A 23,897-nucleotide genomic window follows, 5' to 3' on the forward strand; every position below is an offset into this window, starting at 1 on the left:
CCGAGCCCCGCCGCCGCCGCCGCCCGCACCCCGCCCCGCTGGAGCCCCTCGCCGGAGGTAGTCGCCGGATCCGCCGCCGGTTTTTCTTTCTAAAACTGTTCGGTTTTTTTAAAACCCTAGATTCGTTTTTTTCGGATCGCCGGTTTTTTCTTGGTTCTTCTAGTTAGCGGACATTCGTCCGAACGTTTGTTTTAACGAATGGTTCTTCGCCCGTTAGATACAACTAACGAACGCTCGTTCGTTAGTCTGTTCGTCAGTTTTCTTTTATCAGATTTAATCCGCGATTTTCTCTAATCGCGATTTGTGATCCGATCTTAGTTTCTGTTTATCTTTTCGCTCGTTAGTCGGAATCAGGCGATTCAAGCGCTTGGAGTTTCGTCTCGAAACCCTCTTTCCGTTTAACCAACTCAAACAAGTTTTCTCTACTGTAAAATTTGACCTAGTTTCAAATCAGTAAACGAAGCTTCTCTCTTTCGCCGTTTGAGTTTTGTTGCTCCGTTTGATTTGATTCTTTTTGCGAACCAGAGTTCTTAATTTGAACTTTCTGGTCAACCTCTTTTATTTGAGTTTTGCTTGTGCATCGTTGCTTGTTACTTATGTATGCTATTGTTTGCTTGCGATTGAACACCCGGAGTGCGAAGCGTGCTACTACGAATCCCTAGGTTTCGCAGATCATCAGCAAGGCAAGTAACACTTTGATCATATCCCTTTATCACCCAGTTTTTATGCATTAGTTCCAATCCTCAAACATTGCATGATTAGGACGTCATTAACGTGTGGGTTTGGAAGTACTTGATGAGGTAGAACCTATTGCCCTGTTACATTCAAACCCCTGGGAGTTACTCTACGTGTTGCTATATTACTATGCTATGCTATGCTCGTAGATGTGGTTTGGGTTTGAGTGAAATTCATGAAAAATGTGAGATTGTTAAATTAATGGTTCAACTTAAGGTGGCAACTTAATCAAACAACTGGGTGGATTGAGACACCTGGAGTACCCAGTGTTGCCTGTATTTTTTTGGAAATCCCGAAGTACCCGTGTGATCTTCCTATGGACCGCCACCCAGGCTCAAAGGGAACTGAGATGATTCATGCTAGAAACTTCCGTGTGCAGCCACAAGCTATTATGGGCTCTAGCATAGTTGAGTAAGCTATGTGAAGCTCTTGAAGAGGCAGATCAGCAGATAGTGGGATGTAGGTTTGGTATGGTCTGTCCGGAGTAGAGAGCTAATGTTTCTAAAAGACTGTGTCTCGGTCATCCATTTCTCAAACACCCTGTAGTGCGAGAAATCCAACAAAGGAGATCGAGTCTTGTGGGGAAAAGTGCGCAAACCTCTGCAGAGTGTACAATCTAATCATGGTTAGCCGTGTCCCCGGTTATGGACAATTCTTGAGTATCTAGTACTTGAGTTATCACATGTATCTCATCATGTTTAATTAATACTGTTGGGTTGTTAATCACTTTAATTGGGATTGAGTTGGAGGAACCTTCTCAATGATGTTTCAACTACCATGATAGTAAAATTAAAATCTATTCCTTTGTTGTAGGGAAAAATTGGCTTTTCGCAAAACTGTAGCCATAGAGCTTTTCACCAGCCAAATATGCATGTAGTGATAGCATTATTTTGTTATTGCTCTACTGTGTTACTTTGCCAGCATATTCCATGTGCTGACCCAGTTCGGGCTGCAACGTATTATGTTGCAGACTTTTCAGACGAGGAGTAAGGTTCGTTAGGTCGTTGTCTTCCAAGCCTTCCGCTGTTATCGTATTAGATGGCCTTAAGCCATATTATTGTAATAAGTTCTCTCTTGAGACATTCGATGTAATAAGTGTGTGATTGCTACTCTGTTATAAATCCTTCGAGTACTGTGTGTGTCAGCATTACCGATCCAGGGATGACACTGAAGCACATAGACTTGACCATGTGAGGTCGGGTCGCTACAAGATGGTATCAAAGCACACGCTTAGTGTAGGACACGACCACTAAGATAAACCCTAGGTCACACCTCTCTTCTCATTTCTGACTCCTCTCCATTTTCTACTCTTTAGGATGCAGAGATGAAGAACAAGTTTGCACAATTGGATGAAGACACACCTTTTGGACGCCACTTGAAGGAAGTCACTAGGTACTTGAACATTGGAATACCAAGCTTCACCGGGACATACAATGCCACTTTACCTAAAGAGGGGCGCTGGATGAATCAAGTACAAGTTCCAGGAAGGACGTTCTCGCCAACTTCTAAACCCATAGAGTTTTCTTTCGAAGCATCCACCTGGTGTCTAGGCAAGAGCATGGCAGCCCACATTACCATTGGACGAATTGGAGAAGTTTACAACAGGGAACTTAAGGACATTATTTACCAAATATGTGGGCGCCGAGACGAGCAATGGGAAGTAATCAGCACCAGGAAGGATAGATCCATTGCCGCCTTCATTCAGGAGTTAAACCAACACATTCGATGCCAGGAGAACCAGATGAGCACGGACATGATGGACTTGAAGAAGGCGAAGACTAGGATCATCGAACTGGAGGAAGAACTCAAGTCTACACGCGATGGATATGAGGAGGAAATCAAGACACTACTGGAGAAGAATGATGACCTAGTCAAGAAGATCGGAGTAATCATGGGAGGACCAGCATCGGAAGACGAAGACGAAGATCCCACTTGCCTGGACAACTACATCATCATCGACGACACCGATTCCGATCCTAGTGATGGTGACTATGAAGACGAAGATGGAGCAGACATCATGGAGTCTTCCACCGATCAAAATTTCTAGATGACTACCATATATCACTAGTATTCCCCCATGTATTTAGTAGTAGTTGAGCACTTGTGCGATAGTTCTAGATCGTTTGTATGCCCTTGCTTGATTGATTGAGTGAAATGATTGTGTTTGTCTCATGTACATATGGGTAGTGTTTTCTCATTAGACCTCTTTTCTATTCTAAATCTCTTCCATCTAAATCCCTCAGATGCCTCCGAGAGGTGACCCCGGATTTACCTTTCCACCGGAGCTCACCCAGTTGATCCAACAGCAGAATACATTGATGCAATTGCTAGTTCAGAACTGTCAGCATTCTGGGAACGGGGGTCCCTAGACTTGCCTGCCTGCGGCCTACGGCGTGGCTCAAAGGGGGCCAAGCACGGCCCATCTTCATCAACACAAGACTCAAGACCCTCGTGAGGGGCCAAGCCTCGCGGGGCGGACGACACGGAGCTTCCTCAGGCGCGGCCTCGTCGGGCTGGCTCACGAGGAGGCAGAGAGATCAAGGCTGGGTACCTCGCGAGGTGCCCGTGAGACAAGCTATGACGACTCAAGGCGCCAGACGGGTGCCAGCCCGCTCAGCATCCCACTTTCCACTTTGGTGCAAAGGGAGCAAGCGCGGTCGCGGAGTACCGAGGCGTCAGGCAAAGGTTGCCATTTCGGTGCAACGAGACCAAGACCAGGAGGACTACGAGACGGAGGTCACCGTGGAGCCCAAGACGGCGTCATCACCAGAGCTTTGCGCAGGCGAAGACTGCTTTTGTCAGGATAGCTGATACTTGCTGTCCCTCTTCAACTTAGCCCACCATTGTTGGCTCCCTTCCCGCTCGATATTTGGGAAGAGGACCAGGGCCTCTATAAATAGGACTAGCCACCACAGTGTAGACGGGGTCGGTTGGACCAAAAGCCACAGGGTCGACCAAAATCAGAGAGAGAGAGAGAGAGAGAGAGAGAGAGAAGGGACACTGAACCCCTCCTACCAGTTCATCGCCCAACCAAGAACAGACCCTCACGAGGCTGTTCTTCCTTGTACTGTTCATCATCATCAGCCCAAGAGGCAATCCACCCACTGCACACTGGAGTAGGGTATTACACCACAAAGTGGCCCGAACCAGTATAAACCTTGTGTCTCTTGAGCAGTTCTTTCAGTAGTTTAGATCTTTGCGAGACGGCGAGGTAGAAGATGTAATCTCCGCGCGCACCCCAGTGTTCAAACCTTAAGGGTCTGCCGGAACCCGAAATCCAACATTTGGCGCCCCAGGTAGGGGTGCGCCGGAATTCGCCTTCCGCCGCTCCGTTCTCCTCCGACCATCACGTTCATGTCTGACGCTCGTCGAGCCCGCGCGGAGCGCCGGGCCGCCCCCGAGCTCGTCTGCGCCACAGGGGGCTCTCCTGCGCCGTCCCATCGCGCTACACCAACACCCCCAGTCGTCGCGGCCCTCCTGGGCGGCTCGCAGGCGCTACCCACAAGTCACCACGTCAAGCCGTTCGTCCGCCGGGTCAGCGCTGCTTCCACGCGGCAGGGGGCTCCCCTGGATCGGGTGGCGCCCGAGACCGGCCTGACCTTCAGCTCGGAGGACCACCCCTCCAACTCGGCCTACTCGGGCACGCTCCCCATGTTGTGCACCCCCACCATCTGCCAGGTGGCCGTCACCAGAACCCTTGTTGATGGCGGCACGGGCCTCAGCGTGCTTTCAGTTGAGGCCTTCAACCTCCTCCGCATACCCCTGGAATGGCTGCAACCCAGCCGGCCTTTCTCAGGTGTTGGGGGCAAGTCGTCTAGTCCCTAGGGGCAGATCCGGCTCCCTGTGACCTTCTACACCTACGACAACTTCCGCACGGAGCTGGTTGACTTCGACATCACCCCCATCGGCCTCCTCTACAACGCCATCCTCGGCTACCTAGCGCTGGCCCGATTCATGGCCGTAACGCACCCGACGTACAACCTCATGAAGATGCCCGAGAGCAGCGGCGTCCTCACTGTGCACGGAGACACCGGGGATGCGCTGCGGGCGCTCAAGCTCGCCTTCAAGACGGCGGCGTCGGCACAGCCCGCCGACTTGGAGACCCCCGGCCCCAAGGGGGTTGCACCCGCCAAGAAGAAGCAGTTGTTCACCCAAGACAAGGCAGAAACTAAGCAGATACCCGTCGATGAGGACGGGTCCACCAACGCCACTTTCACCATAGGCGCCCACCTCAAACCCGAGCAGGAGGAGGCCCTGGTCGGGTTCTTGCGTGCAAACAAGAAGGTATTCGCTTGGGAGCCGGACCAGTTGGCGGGGATCCCCAGGAGTGTAATCGAGCATCACCTCAATGTGTGCCCAAACGTGCGCCCAGTGAAGCAGAAGGCAAGGCGGCAGTCCACAGAGAAGCAGGCCTTCATCGTCCAAGAAATCCGCAAGCTGGAAGCCGCTGGGGTCATTTGTGAGGTTCGATACCCGGATTGGTTGGCCAACCCTGTCATTGTGCCAAAGAAGGGAGGGAAGGAACGCATGTGTGTCGACTTCACCAACCTCAACAAGGCGTGCCCACAAGATCCGTTTCCGCTCCCCCGCATTGACCAGATCGTCGATTCCACCATAGAGTGCGACCTGTTATGCTTCCTGGATGCTTTCTCAGGGTATCACCAGATCAAGATGGCGGTGGAAGACGTCGAGAAGACCGCCTTCTTAACCCCCTGCGGGGTGTACTGCTATACATGCATGCCATTTGGGCTGCGTAACGCAGGGGCAACCTTTCAGCGGCTGATGCACATCACCCTGGGCCCGCAGCTCGAGAAGAATGTCGAAGCTTATGTTGACGATATCGTGGTAAAGTCTCAGGAGGCCAAGACCCTGATACAAGACCTGGAAGAAACCTTCGCGAGCCTCAACGCAGTGAACCTACGGCTCAACCCAGAGAAGTGTGTGTTCGGAGTCCCCTCGGGCAAGCTCTTGGGTTTCCTCGTGTCCCACCGAGGCATCGAGGCTAACCCAGAGAAGGTCAAGGCGGTGGAAGACATGAGCCCGCTAAAGACCCTCAAAGAAATGCAGAAGCTCACGGGGCGCGTGACCGCGCTAGGACACTTCATCTCCAAGTTGGGAGAACGAGCCCTGCCCTTCTTCCAGCTGATGAAGAAGAAGGGGCCCTTCGAGTGGACTGAAGAGGCCGACAAGGCATTCCAGGATCTCAAGAGATACCTGACCAGCCCGCCGGTCATGGTGGCTCCGCGCCCTCAGGAGCCCCTGGTGCTTTACCTCGCCGCCACTCCCTACTCCGCCAGCGCAGCCTTGGTAGAAGTCAGAGAGGAGCGCCGAATCAAAACCACGGCCGCAGCCCGGGACAAGGCAGAACAGGGACAAGGAAGGCCTACAGAAACCGCCACCGCGGCTGAGGAGGATCAGCCGCCGCAGAGGGGCACGCCAGAGGCGGAAGAGGCCCCTCTTCCAGATGGCCAGTCTCAGGAGGTCTCATTGCCTCAAGAGGCGCCATGGTCTCCGGAAGGAGCCACCAGCACTGACGCACTCCGCCTCGTTGAGCACCCGGTGTACTTCGTCAGCACAGTGATGCAGGATGCAAGAGCACGGTACCCCATGCCTCAGAAACTCCTCCTCACGCTGCTGGTGGCTTCGCGCAAGCTGCGACACTATTTTCAGGGTCACCCCATCAAGGTCGTCTCGTCATACCCCCTGGAGAGAGTGCCCAGGAGCCCTAATTCAGCTGGAAGGGTCACTGAGTGGAACATAGAACTGCAAGTGTTTCAGCTCGAATTCAGCACGACCAGGGTCATCAAGGGAGCAGCGTTGGCGGATTTTGTGGCAGAGCGGACGGAGGCGCGAGACCTCAAGGCCGACGAGGATTGGTCCCTATCCCCGGGAAGCGAGGCGCCAGAAGGCTGGGTCATGTACTTCGATGGGGCATTCTCCAGGCATGGAGCTGGAGCTGGGGCGGTGCTTATATCGCCCACACAGGACAAGCTCTATTACGCCATGCAGCTCTTCTTCCAGCAAGGCGAAAAGGTTTCCAACAACATAGCAGAGTATGAAGGTTTAATAGCGGACCTGAAGGCCGCGGCTGCCCTGGGGGTGAAGCGCCTCACCATCAAGGGCGATTCGCAGCTCCTTGTCAATTTCTCCAACAAGGTGTACGAGCCGAAGGATGAGCACATGGAAGCCTACCTTGCGGAAGTCCGCAGGATGGAGAAGCAATTCTGGGGGTTGGAGTTGCAGCATGTGCCCCGTGGCACCAATCAGGAGGCTCACGACATCGCCAAACGTGCGTCCAGATGGTTACCCCAGGAGCCAGGCATTTTCGAGGAGCGGCTCTTCAAGCCCTCAGCTCTGCCGTCATTATCAAACATGGTTCAGCCCTGGGAGGAGCTCCCCCAGCCACCTGCCTCAGGAGCTCCAACCTGTGGTACGGCCTCAGGAGCGCGCCTGCTCCTGACAATGGAACCTCAGGAGGGATGTTGGATCACAGAGCTCCGGAGCTACTTAGCGCAAGGGACCTTGCCGGAGAAGGAGGAGGAAGCGGAGCGAGTGGCACGCCAGGCCACGACATACTGCATCAAAGACGGAGAGCTCTACCGGAAGCGACCAAACGATGTGTCCCTGCGCTGCATCTCCAGGGAGCAAGGGAAGGAACTACTGGAAGATATACACGGCGGAGACTGCGGACATCATTCATCATCACGGACCCTCGTCGGCAAGGCGTTCTGCAGTGGGTTTTATTGGCCCACCGCGCCCAATGACGCCGTGGAACTAGTGAAAGCTTGCGAAGCCTGCCAGTTCCACGCCAAGCAGATCCATCAGCCAGCAGGAGGCTTGCAGACTATCCCCCTTTCGTGGCCATTCGCAGTCTGGGGGCTGGACATCTTGGGCCCGTTTCCTCGGGCGCCAGGGGGCTACCGCTACCTCTACGTTGCCGTGGACAAATTCACCAAGTGGGCTGAAGTAGAGGCTGTCTGCACCATTCCCGCGGGTTCCGCGATCAAGTTCATCAAGGGCATCGTGAGCCGGTTTGGGGTGCCAAATCGCATCATCACGGACAACGGTTCGCAGTTCACCAGTAACCTCTTCAAAACATACTGTGCTAACCTTGGAACGCAGATATGCTATGCCTCAGTGGCGCACCCCCGAAGCAACGGCCAGGCCGAGCGAGCCAACACGGAGGTCCTGAGGGGCCTCAAGACCAGGACGTTCAAGAAGAAGCTGGAGGCCTGTGGCAGAGGTTTGTACGACGAGCTTCAGTACGTGCTGTGGTCCGTCCGCACCACCGCGACCAAACCGATTGGAGAAACCCCGTTCTTCCTGGTCTACAGAGCGGAAGTGGTCCTCCCTCACGAGGTCAGACGTTGCTCCGCGTGGGTCCTGGCGTTCGACGAGGCGCAACAGGACGCCATGCGGGGGATGGACCTCGTGCTGGGGGAGGAACGTCGCCGAGAAGCCGCGCTACGAGCGGCGAGGTACCAGCAAGCGCTACGGCGATATCACTGCCACAACATCCGTCCCAGGACTCTTGAGGTAGAGGACCTCGTGCTTAGGCGGGTTCTCTCCAGGGAGGGACTGCACAAGCTTTCTCCCATGTGGGAGGGCCTGTTCAAGGTTGTTCATGTTTCCAGGCCCGGCGCCGCGCGCTTGGAGACTCAGGAGGGAGTGCGGGTCTAGAATGCATGGAACATCCAGCACCTCCGAAGGTTCTACCCCTGAAAAGGCCCAGAGCCTGTGAAGCAAGGCGAGTGCCTGTGAAGATCATCCTTTTTGGAAAAGGCCCAGAGCCTGTGAAGCAAGGCGAGTGCCTGTGAAGCTATCGCGTTTTGGAAAAGGCCCAGAGCCTATGAAGCAAGGCGAGTGCCTGTGAAGATCATCCTTTTTGGAAAAGGCCCAGAGCCTGTGAAGCAAGGCGAGTGCCTATGAAGCTATCGCGTTTTGGAAAAGGCCCGGAGCCTGTGAAGAAGGCGAACGCCTATGAAGCTTGTTTCCCCTAAGAAGAAAGGCCCGGAGCCTGTGAAGAAGGCGAATGCCTGTGAAGCTCATTTCCCCAAAGAAGAAAGGCCCGGAGCCTGTGAAGAAGGCGAATGCCTGTGAAGCTCGTTCCCCCTAAGAAGAAAGGCCCGGAGCCTGTGAAGAAGGCCAACGCCTGTGAAGCTTGCCGCCCGTGACACCCTCACGTAATAATGAGTGGGGCTGTACACGCCCCGGAGTCTCAGGAGCGCCGGCCTCAGGCCCTGGGGCTCCCTCCCATGCCCAGTGGTAGCACTTAGCTCCGAGCCGGTGAGAAGACGTCGAAGACTAGATTAGGTGCCGGACGCGGCTTTTTCATTTGCTTTCCTAAGTTGGCTTGTTTGTTCGCATTTGAAGTTTAATTGAAGTTGTTGCCGTCTTTGGCTTGCGGTTCTTTGGCTTTTCACTCTCCTGCCTCGATTTTTCTTGCGCAAGGCCTCGCGAGGGGGGGCAGCTGAACGCCCTCACGAGTGTTCCTATCCTAGCCGTTCAAAGAGTTCGCGACCTGGGCCCCTTACAGGAGCACCCCTCCAGTCTGTGCCCCACGGGCACCGCGATGCAAACAAAGGGCCTAGGTCGGTCGCCCCCCACGGCTGGGGCCGGGAACTCCCTGCGCTCAAACACATAGCCGGAAGGAACGGTAACGAAGGCAAAACGATGATTAACAGCAATAACCCAAACACGCTCCCGCGGGGCTCCGCGCTATTGTCTTTATTACGTAGGAACAAGGGAAAAGGAAGAACAAATCCGGCGCGGCTCGCCTCACACCGGCCCACGGGGAAGGCCCGAGCTGCCTCCGGAGCTTCACCAGGGTGTGGCAGTGTGCAGACACGCTGCCACCCCCCAAGCAGATACGGCGGCGTGGAGGCTGATCGCGGCCACCGCTAGAGGAGGCGCCGTCTGAAGAAGAATCGGAGAAGCTTGAGGAACCCCGAGCGCCATCAGCCGCGCGAGCGCTGCTCCCTCCATCATCACCGGAGCTAGGTTCGCAGCCGCGGTCGTCACCCTCGGGGCAACACCCTGCGCGGCGACCATCTTCCCCAAACAACCTCACGTAGAGGGTGGCGTCACCGTCGAACTTGAAGTGTAGGGTGCACCGACGGCTCAGGCCCCGTGCACGGGCAAACGTCTGCCAACCGCGGGCCAGGGACAGGCTCCCGGTCGCGGAGACCTCCAGGGAGACCCATGAGGCCCGGCAGCAGCAGCCGTCGGCCTGGAGCCAGAGGCCGCCCGGGGCGCTGGTTGGGAGCTCGCCGAGGAGGAAGCGAGGAAGTGGGAGCCGGGTGCTAGCCGGCTCCGCCGACCAGACGACGAACTCCGGCAGCACTTCAGCAGCACGAACGCGCGGCCTGGGGGGACGCGCCGCCGGAGCATACCCCTTGTCTGCAGCAATCTGCCCGTCGCCGCGCTGAAGACTGCCTCCACAGCTGCGGGGAGCCACCTTTGTGGCCACAGGATGCTTGCGAGGGCGCCCTTGGCCATGCTTGGGTGGGGGAGATGCGGGCTCAACCCGGCAAGCCTTCCCCTTCTCGGCAGCCGAGAACCTCCTGGACGGGGCCATGAAGAAAAAGGAGAAGCAAGGGGGGATGAACTAGAAGGGGGCGCGCCGGCACGTACTTATGGCTGGCGGTGGCCAACCAACGGCCTCCACGATCGCAGGTAATCATGACACGATTTGCATGCAGGGATTTGTCCAACTCGCGCGATCACCAAGGCATCATGGGGAAATGGAGACGCCCACGTCCAATCAACCGCCACGCGGCGCCCAAGGCCGCAGGCTGTTAGGGCCCGCTTCGCCCCTGCCCTTTCGCCTCCCGGCACGGCCAAGTCCGGGCGTGCCTTGGGCTCGGGGGCTACTGTCGGCATTCTGGGAACGGGGATCCCCAGACTTGCCTGCCTGCGGCCTACGGCGTGGCTCAAAGGGGGCCCAGCACGGCCCATCTTCATCAACACAAGACTCAAGACCCTCGCGAGGGGCCAAGCCTCGCGGGGCGGACGACACGGAGCTTACTCAGGAACGGCCTCGTCGGGCTGGCTCACGAGGAGGCGGAGAGATCAAGGCGGGGTACCTCGCGAGGTGCCCGTGACGCAAGCCATGACGACTCAAGGCGCCAGGCGGGTGCCAGCGCGCGCAGCGTCCCACTTTATACTTTGGTGCAAAGGGAGCAAGCGCAGCCGCGGAGTACCGAGGCGTCAGGCAAAGGTTGCCATTTCGGTGCAACGAGACCAAGACCAGGAGGACTATCAGATGGAGGTTACCGTGGAGCCCAAGACGGCGTCATCACCAGAGCTTTGCGCAGGCGAAGACTGCTTTTGTCAGGATAGCTGATACTTGTTGTCCCCCTTCAAATTAGCCCGCCATTGTTGGCTCCCTTCCCGCTCGATATTTGGGAAGAGGACCAGGGCCTCTATAAATAGGACTAGCCACCACAGTGTAGACGGGATCGGTTGGGCCAAAAGCCACAGGGCCGACCAAAATCGGAGAGAGAGAAGGGAGACTGAACCCCTCCTAGCAGTTCATCGCCCAGCCAAGAACAGACCCTCGCGAGGCTGTTCTTCCTTGTATTGTTCATCATCATCATCCCAAGAGGCAATCCACCCACCGCACACTGGAGTAGGGTATTACACCACAACGGTGGCCCGAACCAGTATAAACCTTGTGTCTCTTGAGCAGTTCTTTCAGTAGTTTAGATCTTTGCGAGACAACGAGGTAGAAGACGTAATCTCTGCGCGCACCCCAATGTTCGAACCTTAAGGGTCTGCTGGAACCCGAAATCCGACAAGAACCAGGGCAACAACAACAACAACAACCCACCGCCCGTGAACAACCTAGCCCGTTTTCTAAGGTTACAGCTGTCGGTGTTTTCCAGTAGCACCGAGCCTATAGTTGCTGATGATTGGCTACGCCGTATTGGAAGGGAGTTGACCACCGCAGGTTGCACAGATGCTGAGAGGGTGCGCTTTGCCGCACATCAATTCGATGGACCAGCAGCCTCATGGTGGGAGAATTACACATCCACTTTTCCTATAGCCAATGTCACTTGGGACCAGTTTCAGCATGCTTTCCGCACCGCCCATGTCTCAACTAGAGCTATGCAGATGAAGAAGCGGGAGTTTCGCAACCTACTCCAGGGGAACCGTACTGTGGCTCAGTACGTGGATGAGTTTAGCAAGTTATCCCGCTACGCCCCTGATGATGTGGCCACAGATGCAGCGAAATAGGAGAAGTTTATGGAAGGGCTGAATGATGAGATGAGTATGCAGTTGATGGTAGCAACCTTCAACAACTACCAGGAGTTGGTAGATAAGGCTCTTATGATTGAAGGGAAGAAATAGCAGATTGAGAGCCACAAGAGGAAGTATGGACAAGGGAAGTATAACTCAGGAGCTCAGCAGAAACCTCGCCTAACCCCGAGCTCGGGAGGACTTGTTCATAACCATGGAGGTCACAACCACACTGGAGGAGGATCGCATAACCACAATGGTTCTAAGAATGGGAATGGGAACGGAACCAACAATAATCATAACCGCCCCAACCCAGCCACACTCGCTGAAAGGGACTTAAGTCATGTTACGTGTTTCAAGTGCGGGAAGACTGGACACTACGCCACGGAGTGCCCTGAAGGAAAGAATGGAAATGGAAATGGGAGCGCTGGGAAGAAGCCAAATCCATTCAACAAAGGACAAGTGAACCACGTTAACATGGAGGAGGTTGAAGAGCAGCCGGACGCGGTAATAGGTAAGTTTTTGGTTAAGTCATTTACCGCTCTTGTTCTTTTCGATACTGGTGCATCGCATTCATACATATCAAGGGGATTCGTGGATAAGTTTATACTACCAACCCAAACCCTTAGGACCCCTCTTTTAGTAAGTTCACCCAGAGCAGAGTATATGGCCAGCCGATGGTGTGACCAGATACCCTTAACCATTGGTACACATGTTTTTCCATCCGACCTAATTATCTTGGAATCACAAGGACTGGATGTGATATTGGGTATGGACTGGATGTCAAAGTTTGGAGGAAGCATTGACTGTGCTAGTAAGTCGATTTATCTCACCACCCCGGAAGGAAAAAGGATTAAGTATGTATCTAGGCATGTGCCTAGGACGAGTCAAGTGAATGCCCTTACGGGAGTTGTTCAGGAGGAAGTGCCTGTAGTGAAGGATTACCCGGATGTTTTTCTGGAGGAGTTACTAGGCATGCCACCGGATAGAGACATTGAGTTTTTGATAGAGCTGTTGCTAGGTATAGGACCAATATCCAAGAGACCCTATCGGATGCCCGCAAATGATCTGGAAGAAATTAAGAAACAGATCAAGGAATTATTGGATAAAGGATACATCCGAAGAAGTTCATCACTTTGGGGAGCCCCAGTACTTTTGGTTGAGAAGAAGGATAAATCCCTGTGGATGGTTGTTGATTATCGAGCATTAAATGAAGTGACGATTAAGAACAAGTACCCACTGCCGATGATCAACGATCTGTTTGATCAGTTGCAAGGAGCTAAAGTGTTTTCGAAGATCGATTTGCGATCGGGGTATCATCAATTGAAGATACGAGAGAAGGACATACCGAAGACAACATTCACAACACGATATGGATTATACGAGTACACGGTCATGTCATTTGGACTGACTAACGCCCCTGCCTATTTCATGAGCATGATGAACAAGGTGTTCATGGAGTATTTGGACAAGTTTGTTGTGGTGTTTATTGACGATATTATGGTATACTCGAAGAACGGGGAGGAGCACAAGGAGCATTTGCGCTTAGTTCTCAAGAAACTCAGGGAACACCGGTTGTATGCTAAGTTTAGCAAATGCGAATTTTGGTTGAAGGAAGTCGGGTTCCTTGGACATGTTATATCGGGAGACGGTATAGAAGTAGACCCCAACAAAATTCAGTCAGTCACTGAATGGTCGGCACCCGTTTCAGTTAGCGAGATCCGCAATTTTCTTGGACTTGCAGGATACTACCGGAGATTCATCCAGAATTTTTCCAAGATTGCAAAGCCAATGACTGAACTGTTGAAGAAGGATACTAAGTTTAAATGGACAGAAGATTGCGAGGCAAGTTTCCAGGAATTGAAGAAACGTTTGACTATAGCGCCAGTGCTAACACTGCCAGATATACATAAGGAGTTCCAAGTGTACTGCGATGCCTCACGCTTAGGACTTGGATGTGTGGTTATGCAGGACGGGGGAGTTGTTTTGTATGCCTCACGACAACTAAAACCTCATGAGTTGAACTATGCCACGCATGATTTGGAGTTAGCAGCCGTAGTGCATGCATTGAAGACCTGGAGACATTACCTTATTGGAAACCGTTGTGATGTGTACACGGACCATAAGAGTTTGAAGTAAATTTTCACCCAGAAGGAACTTAACCTTCGACAGAGGAGATGGTTGGAGCTTATAAAGGATAATGACATGAAACTACACTATCATCCAGGAAAGGCCAATGTCGTAGCAGACGCTTTGAGCCGGAAGAGTTATGCTAATATCCTTGAAAGTAAGGGACTGCCGAAGGAATTAGCAGAGGACATCATGGAACTTCGATTGGAGATTGTTCCTAGAGGATTTATTGCAACAATGGAGGTCCAGTCGACATTGCTGGACAAGATTCAGGAAGCCCAGAAAGAGGACAAGGAGATTGCTAAGATAAAGGAGAAGATGAGTAAAGGAAAGGCCAAAGGTTTTCGTGAAGATGAGCACGACACCCTATGGTTTGAGGACCGAGTTTATGTGCCCAATAACCAGGAGATCAGGAAGTTAATACTTCAAGAGGCCCATGACTCACCATACTCGATTGCACCCCAGAAACACCAAGATGTATTTGGATTTGAAGGAACATTTCTGGTGGACCGGTATGAAGAAGGATATTGCCGAGTATGTCGCCGTATGTGATGTATGTCAGAGAGTTAAGGCAGAACATCAGAAGCCAGCAGGACTGTTACAACCTATGCCGATACCTGAATGGAAGTGGGATAATCTGGGCATGGACTTTATCACCGGATTGCCCAGGACCAAAGCAGGATACGATTCCATACGGGTAGTAGTTGATCGCTTAACCAAATTAGCTCACTTCATCCCAGTGAAAACCACCTATACAAGTGCAAAGTTGGCCAAGATATATATGTCCAGGATCATATGTCTGCATGGAGTTCCGAGGACCATTGTATCAGATAAAGGAACACAGTTTACTTCAATGTTCTGGCATCAATTACATCAGACTTTGGGAACAAGGTTAGAGTTTAGTACAACTTTTCACCCGCAGACAGATGGACAGACCAAGAGGGTGAACCAAATTTTGGAGGACATGTTGAGAGCCTGTGCACTAGATTATGGATCCAGTTGGGATGACAATTTGCCATACGCAGAGTTTTCCTACAACAATAGCTATCAAAACAGTTTGAAGATGGCACCGTTTGAAGCCCTGTAAGGACGAAGATGCAGAACACCGTTAATGTGGGACGAGGTAGGAGACCGACAGTTGTTTGGACCAGACTTGATCAAGGAGTCTGAGGAGAAGGTAAAATTGATCCGAGACCGACTGAACATTGCTCAGTCCAAGCAGAAGAGTTATGCAGACTCAAAACACAAGGAGGTAATCTATGAAATTGGAGATAGAGCATATCTGCGAGTATCGCCATTGCGAGGAGTGAAACGTTTTGGAGTTAAAGGAAAATTAGACCCGAGATTTGTACGACCGTATCACATTTTGGAACGGATGGGAGAAGTTGCCTACAAGTTGGAGTTACCTGAGGGATTGTCAGGACTCCATGATGTGTTCCACGTTTCACAGCTGAAGAAGTGTCATGCCGAGATGGCAGATATACCACTAAGAGATACAGTACCCCTGGAGGCGATTCAGTTGGACAGTGATTTGACTTATGAGGAGAAACCATTTAAGATTCTGGAGTTTGCCAGCAGAATCACCCGAAGTAAGGTTATCAAGTTTTGTAAAGTTCAGTGGTGCCACCATACCGAGGACGAAGCCACCTGGGAACGAGAGGATGATCTCCGCAAAGACCACCCGCACCTATTTTCTAACCAGCCTGAATCTCGAGGGCGAGATTCATCTTAAGGGGGTAGGTTTTGTAACATCCCAAATTTTTAATTTGGAATGTTATACATTAGATCATCATTGCATATCAGGTTTTATTGCTTTCCGTTCCGTAATCCTCGAAATCCTAAGCAACTCAAGGACCCTCGGAGAGAGTTGGGGATTTCCCGGTTTTCATATTTGATTCTTTTATCGAATTTTGAAACGAGAATTTTGGTTTTAATTATTTTTCTCTCCGAAAATATTTGATATTAAAATACAAGAGAGGAGATAAGATGACTTCTCCAAAATAAATGAAATGTTGGAGGAAAAATAATAAAATCAAATATTTGTTCCATTTGGATTTTATAGCAATTTTGTTGCATTAGAAAAAAAATTAAACATTTTCAAAATTGCATTTTAGGGCCAAGAAAATGTTCATCTCGTTCTAAATATTTTATTTAGACGATGAAAATTTGTTTTGGCATTTTTAGATTTTTATTTATTTTTCTAGGATTTTATTTCCGTCGGCAAAATTATTTATTAAAAAAAAGTTCCAGCGCCCGACTGGGCCTAAGGCCCAGCCGAGCCAGGCCGGCCCGCCTGCGCTGCCGCCTGCCTCGCCTGCGCCGCCGTGCCCGGCACGGACGCCGAGGAGAGTCCGGCTCGGACTCCTCCCCGGGCGCCCCCTCGCCCAAGCAAGCCGCCGCCCCCGCCCTCTTTATAAGCCGCCACCCCCGCCGCCCAAACCACCACCCCACCGCGCCTGCCCCGCCGTCCCAAGCCGCAGCCGCCGCCGCTTGCCGCCGCCGCCGCTTGCCGCCGCCGCCGCTTGCTGCCGCCGCCGCCCCACCGCCCGCACCCCACCCCATCGGAGCCCCTCGCCGGAGGTAGTCGCCGGATCCGCCGCCGGTTTTTCTTTCTAAAACCGTTCGGTTTTTTTAGAAACCCTAGATTCATTTTTTCGGATTGCCGGTTTTTTTCTTGGTTCTTCTAGTTAGCGGACGTTCGTCCGAACATTCGTTTTAACGAATGGTTCTTCGCCCGTTAGATACAACTAACGAACGCTCGTTCGTTAGTCTCTTCGTCAGTTTTCTTTTATCGGATTTAATCCGCGATTTTCTCTGATCGTGATTTCTGATCTGATATTAGTTTCTGTTTAACTTTTCGCTCGTTAGTCGGAATCAGGCGATTCAAGCGCCTGGAGTTTCGTCTCGAAACCATCTTTCCGTTTAACCAACTCAAACAAGTTTTCTCTACTTTAAAATTTGACCTAGTTTCAGATTAGTAAAGGAAGCTTCTCTCTTTCGCCGTTTGAGTTTCGTTGCTCCGTTTGATTTGATTCTTTTTGCGAACCAGAGTTCTTAATTTGAACTTTCTGGTCAACCTCTTTTATTTGAGTTTTGATTGTGAATCGTTTCTTGTTACTTATGTATGCTATTGTTTGCTTGCAATAGAACACCCGGAGTGCGAAGCGTGCTACTACGAGTCCCTAGGTTTCGCAGATCGTCAGCAAGGCAAGTAACACTTTGATCATATCCCTTTATCACCCAGTTTTTGTGCATTAGTTCCAATCCTCAAACTTGCATGATTAGGACGTCATTAACTTGTGGGTTGGGAAGTACTTGATGAGGTAGAACCTATTGCCCTGTTTTTCACAATTGCTGACACTCACGCAATACTTATGGGTATGGAGTTTTAATCGGACACAGAGAAAGATAGGGGCTTACAGTTTTGCCTCCCAACGTTTTACCTCAAGCAGGGTAATGTCAACAATAATAGTTCATGGAGACTCACATACAATTAGCCATATATACCAGGATCTTTCCAAAATACTGTGCTTGCCAAAGGATAAAATGTAAAAAGGATGGGTGAAGATCACCATGACTCTTATGCAAGGTAGGAGATAAAAGTAAAAGATAGGCCCTTCGCAGAGGGAAGCAGAGGTTATCATGCACTTTTTATGGTTGGATGCACAAAATCTTAATGCGAAAGAACGTCACTTTATATTGCCACTTGTGATATAGACCTTTATTATGCAGTCTGTCGCTTTTATTTCTTCCATATCACACGATTGTATAAAGCTTATTTTCTCCCACACTAATAACTCATACATATTTAGAGAGCAACTTTTATTGCTTGCACCGATGACAACTTACTTGGATGATCTTACTTAATCCATAGGTAGGTATGGTGGACTCTCATGGCAAAACTGGTTTAAGGGTATTTGGAAGCACAAGTAGTATCTCTACTTGGTGCGATGAATTTGGCTAGCATGAGGGGGAAAGGCAAGCTCAATCATTTTGGATGATCCATGACAATATAATTTATCTTAGATGTAAGAAATCATAACCCATTACGTTGTCTTCCTTGTCCAACGTCAACTCTTTAGCATGTCATATTTTAATGAGTGCTCACAATCATAAAAGATGTCCAAGATAGTATATTTATATGTGAAGACCTCTCTTTCTTTATTACTTCCTATTAATTGCAACAATGACCAAAACTATGTTTGTAAACTCTCAACAACTTTTGTTCATCATACTTTTTCTATGTGAGCTCATTACTCTCCATAAGATCCATATGATCTCTTTGTTTCTTTTTTATTTCTTTCTCTCTTCTTTTATTCCCTTAGGATCATGGCAAAATAATCAAGCCCTTGACTCAACACTAATCTTTATTATATAGCTCACGGACTCGATTACATACAGGAATTATGAAGCAAAACTCACAACTAGATCATACTAAGAACTTTTATTCTACCAGATCAAGATATTACCAAAAGGATCGAACTAAGAAAAACGGTAAAGATAAAAGTGATGGTGATACGATACCTGGGCACTCCCCCAAGCTTGGCAGTTGCCAAGGGGAGTGCCCATACCAGATACTCAATTCTTCTTTGTTGGTGGAGAAGGTGATGGTTTTGTTGATGGCGTAGGCTTCTCGTCCTTCTTCCAAGGCATAGGCTCACCATCATAGAAGGATGATCGAGTCTCCTGAAACCTCAAATCCGCAACCAAACTCATCCTCTTGAATCTATATTCATACTCATAGTTTTGATTTTGCAGGTCATAGATCTGGGCTTGGAGGTGCTCGTTTTTCTCATGAAGCTTGAAGATGGCCTCCCCAATGTCCTTGACGTCCAACTTGTGGTTGTTGGTGAACTCCGTGCTCATAATGTGATTGGAATCGAGTCCACGCTCCACCATCTCCTGACACTTGAAAACTTCTTGCTCCAATGCCTCGAGCCTTGCCTCCATGCTTCCGGTCTTCCTTGGTCCCTCAGTATCGCGGACGTGCAACAACCCCTCACGCATCTCAATGGCTTGAGGGTGTTGCAACACTTCTGCGAGGTAGGGGTTGATGACCTTCTCGAAGAACAGGTCCTTGGTGGCGCTTGAAGATGACATGACGACCTGGATCTGTCAGAAAAATAGCTCGAAACAAAAACAGGAGATTTTTGCGTGATACAGGAGTCAAAACCCCTGGGAGATTATATAATGAATTTTTACCAACCAAAATACGTTTCTTGTACGAAAACGGAGTCCGGAGAGCACACGAGGTGCCCACAAGGTAGGGGGCACGCCCCGGAGGGTAGGGCGCGCCCTCCACCCTCGTGGAACCCTTGTGTCCTTCCCGGACTGCTTCTTATTTTTCTATTTTTCTAAATATTCCAAAACGGAGAAATATTGCCTTAAAACTGTTTTGGAGTCGGTTTACTTACCGTACCACATACCTATTCCTTTTCGGAGTCTGAAACATTCCGGAAAGTGTCCCGTATGTATTCCTCTGGGGTTACGGTTTCAATAACATTGGTTTCAACATTTATGGGATTACTTGAGATATAATGTTTGATTCTTTGACCGTTCACCACCTTCGGATTTGTGCCTTCGAAGTTGTTGATTTTTATGGCACCGAAATGATAGACCTCGTCGATAACGTAAGGACCTTCCCATTTAGAGAGAAGTTTTCCTGCAAAAAATCTTAACGAGAGTTGTATAGCAATACATAATCACCTACATTAACCTCACGCTTTTGTATCCTTTTATCATGCCATCTTTTAACTTTTTCTTTAAACAACTTGGCATTTTCGTAGGCTTGGGTTCTCCATTCATCGAGTGAGATAATATCAAATAACCTCTTCTCACCGGCAAGATTAAAATCATAGTTGAGCTCTTTAATAGGCCAATATGCCTTGTGATCTAGTTCGAGAGGTAAGTGACATGCTTTTCCATAAACCATTTTATACGGAGACATACCCATAGGATTTTTATATGCAGTTCTATAGGCCCATTATGCATCATCAAGTTTCTTGGACCAATTCTTTCTAGATCTATTAATAGTCTTTTGCAAAATTAATTTGAGCTCTCTATTACTCAATTCTACTTGACCACTAGACTTCGGGTGATAAGAAGATGCAATTCTATGATTAACATCATATTAGCAAGCATTTAACGGAAAGCAACATGAATAAAATGTGAACCACCATCAGTCATTAAATATCTAGGGACTCCAAATATTGGAAAAATAACTTCTTTAAGCATTTTAATAGAAGTGTTATGATTAGAAGTACTAGTTGGAATAGCTTCTACCCACTTAGTAACGTAATCAACAACAAGTAAAATATGTGTATATCCATTAGAGGAAGGAAAAGGTCCCATATAGTCAAAGCCCCAAACATCAAATGGTTCAATAACGAGTGAATAGTTCATAGGCATTTCTTGACGTCTACTAATATTACCAATTATTTGACATTCATCACAAGATAAGACAAACTTACGGGCATCTAAAAGCACAAGTGCTCCCTAGGTGGTTTTGGTAATTAATGACAACATATCTCTTGTTGGACTAACATTTCTATCTAGTATGTTTCAGATAAGTTCAACAATGGAGTGGCATGGACTAAAGGTTGTGGGAAATTCTCCAAGATGCTAAGGACAAAGGATTGGCTAAAGCTTAAAGCTCAAGACTCTTCATTTTATATTTTAGTGATCCAAGATCACATTGAGTCTTTAGGAAAAGCCAATACTATCAAGGAGGGATGAGGTGTTGCTTAATGGCTTGCTTGCTCAAAGTGCTTAGTGATATGCTCCAAAGCCCTCAACCACTTTCTCACTTCCATATATGCCCTACACCAAATATCCAACTCGGCCCCACCGATTCTTTCTATCCGGAGCCTCCGAGTTCAGTTGACATAGCCACTGCCAGAAACCCTAATCAGTTTGGTCTCACCGATGGGATCTCGGTCCCACTGAGATGGGCTTGCAAACTCTCTGTTACCTATTGCAATACTCTCGGTCCCACCGAGATATGCAATCGTCCCCACCGAGTTTGCTTGACCAACTCTCTGTTTCACTTATTACCCAAATCAGTCCCACCGAGTTTGAATAATCGGTCAAACCGAGTTTTGGATTTACCCTAACCCTAGCACATCGGTCCCACCGAGTTGATCTAGTCGGTCCCACCGAAAATCTCTAACGGTCACTAGGTTTACTATTTTGGTCCGACCGAGTTTGTTGATTCGGTCCCACCGAGATTGGTAAATTGTGTGTAACGGTTATATTTTGTGTGGAGGCTATATATACCCCTCCACCTCCTCTTCATTCGTGGAGAGAGCCATCAGAACACATCTACACTTCCAACTCATATGTTCTAAGAGAGAACCACCTACTCATGTGTTGAGGCCAAGATATTCCATTCCTTCCATATGAATCTTGATCTCTAGCCTTCCCCAAGTTGCTTTCCACTCAAATCTTCTTTCCACCAAATCCAAATCCTGTGAGAGAGAGTTGAGTGTTGGGGAGACTATCATTTGAAGCACAAGAGCAAGGAGTTCATCATCAACACACCATTTGTTACTTCTTGGAGAGTGGTGTCTCCTAGATTGGCTAGGTGTCACTTGGGAGCCTCCGACAAGATTGTGGAGTTGAACCAAGGAGTTTGTAAGGGCAAGGAGATCGCCTACTTCATGAAGATCTACCGCTAGTGAGGCAAGTCCTTCATGGGCGATGGCCATGGTGGGATAGACAAGGTTGCTTCTTCATGGACCCTTCGTGGGTGGAGCCCTCCGTGGACTCGCGCAACTGTTACCCTTCGTGGGTTGAAGTCTCCATCAACGTGGATGTAGGATAGCACCACCTATCCGAACCACGGGAAAAACATCCGTGTCTCCAATTGTATTTGAATTCTCCAAACCTTTCCCTTTACATTCTTGCAAGTTGCATGTTTTACTTTCCGCTGCCTATATACTCTTTGCATGCTTGCTTGATATGTATTATGAATGTTGAAATTGTGCCTAAACTCCACTTAAACCGAAAAAGCTTAAAAACTGCAACTTTAGCATTAAGTGTCTAATCACCCCCCCTTTATACACATCTACTTCAAGGTCCTATAGCATCCTTGAAGAGAGTAGGCCAATAAAACCAGATTGCAATACCTTATGTGCAGTTCTATCTCCAGCATGGTGTCCTCCATAAGCTTCGGAGTGACACTTGCATAGGATCTGTTCCTGTTCATGCTTAGGTACATAACGTCTAATAACACCATCTACTCCTTCTTTATAAATATGTGGGTCATCCCAAAAGTAATGCCTCAAATCATAGAAGAACTTTTTCTTTTGCTGGTATGTGAAACTAGGTGGTATAAACTTAGCAACAATGTAATTAGCATAATCAGCATACCATGGAGCAGTAGAGAAGCATTTGTGACATTTAATTGCTCATCAGGAAAGCTAGCATCAATAGGTATTGGGTCATCAAGCACATTTTCTAACCTAGACAAGTTGTCTGCAATGGGGTTGTCAGCTCCCTTTCTATCAACAATATGTAAGTTAACTTCTTGTAGCAAGAGAACCCATCTAATAATTCTAGGTTTAGCATCTTTCTTTTCCATAAGATATTTAATAGCAGCATGATCAGTGTGAATAGTTACTTTAGAATCAACAATATAAGGTCTGAACTTATCACAAGCAAATACAACTGCTAAGAATTATTTTTCAGTAGTAGCATAATTTCTTTGAGCATTGTCTAGGGTTTTACTAGCATATTGAATAACGTTTAATTTCTTATCAACTCTTTGCCCTAGAACAGCACCTAGAGCATAATCACTAGCATCACACATAATTTCAAAGGGTAAATTCCAATCAGGTGGCTGAACAATAGGTGCAGAGATCAATGCTTTCTTAAGTATTTCAAATGCTTCTACACAATCATCATCAAAGACAAATGGTATATCTTTTTATAATAAATTAGTCAGAGGACGAGAAATTTCTGAGAAGTCCTTAATGAACCTCCTATAAAATCCGGTGTGACCAAGGAAACTTCTTATACCTTTGATGTCCTTGGGACATGGCATCTTCTCAATAGCATCAACCTTGGCTTTATCAACCTCAATACCTCTTTTGGAAACTTTATGCCCCAAGACAATACCTTCATTAACCATAATGTGGCACTTTTCCCAATTCAAGACAAGATTAGTTTCTTCACATCTCTGCAAAACTCGATCAAGGTTGCTCAAGTAATCATCAAAAGAAGATCCATAGACGGAGAAATCGTCCATGAAAACCTCACAAATCTTTTCATAAAAGTCAGAGAATATAGCCATCATGCATCTTTGAAAGGTAGCGGGTGCATTACATAAACCAAAAGGCATACATTTATAAGCAAAAGTACCAAAAGGGTAAGTAAAAGTAGTCTTTGATTGATCTTTGGCTGACACGGGCATTTGAGAGAAACCAGAATAACCATCTAGAAAGCAAAAATGTGTATGTTTGGATAATCTTTCTAGCATTTGATCGATAAAAGGTAAGGGGTAATGATCCTTTTTAGTGGCCTTATTTAATTTGCGGAAATCAATTACCATCCTATAACCTGTAATAATTCTTTGAGGAATCTATTCATTTTTAGAATTAGGAACAACAGTAATACCTCCCTTCTTAGGGACACAATGGACAGGACTTACCCACTGACTATCAGCAACAGGATAGATTATTCCTGCCTCAAGGATCTTTAGTATTTCCTTTCTTACCACTTGTTTCATTTTAGGATTCAGCCGTCGTTGATGATCACGAACTGGTTTAGCATCTTCTTCCAAATTTATTTTA

The sequence above is a fragment of the Triticum aestivum genome, chromosome 6A (assembly GCF_018294505.1).
Source record: "Triticum aestivum cultivar Chinese Spring chromosome 6A, IWGSC CS RefSeq v2.1, whole genome shotgun sequence".
Lineage (NCBI taxonomy): Eukaryota > Viridiplantae > Streptophyta > Magnoliopsida > Poales > Poaceae > Triticum > Triticum aestivum.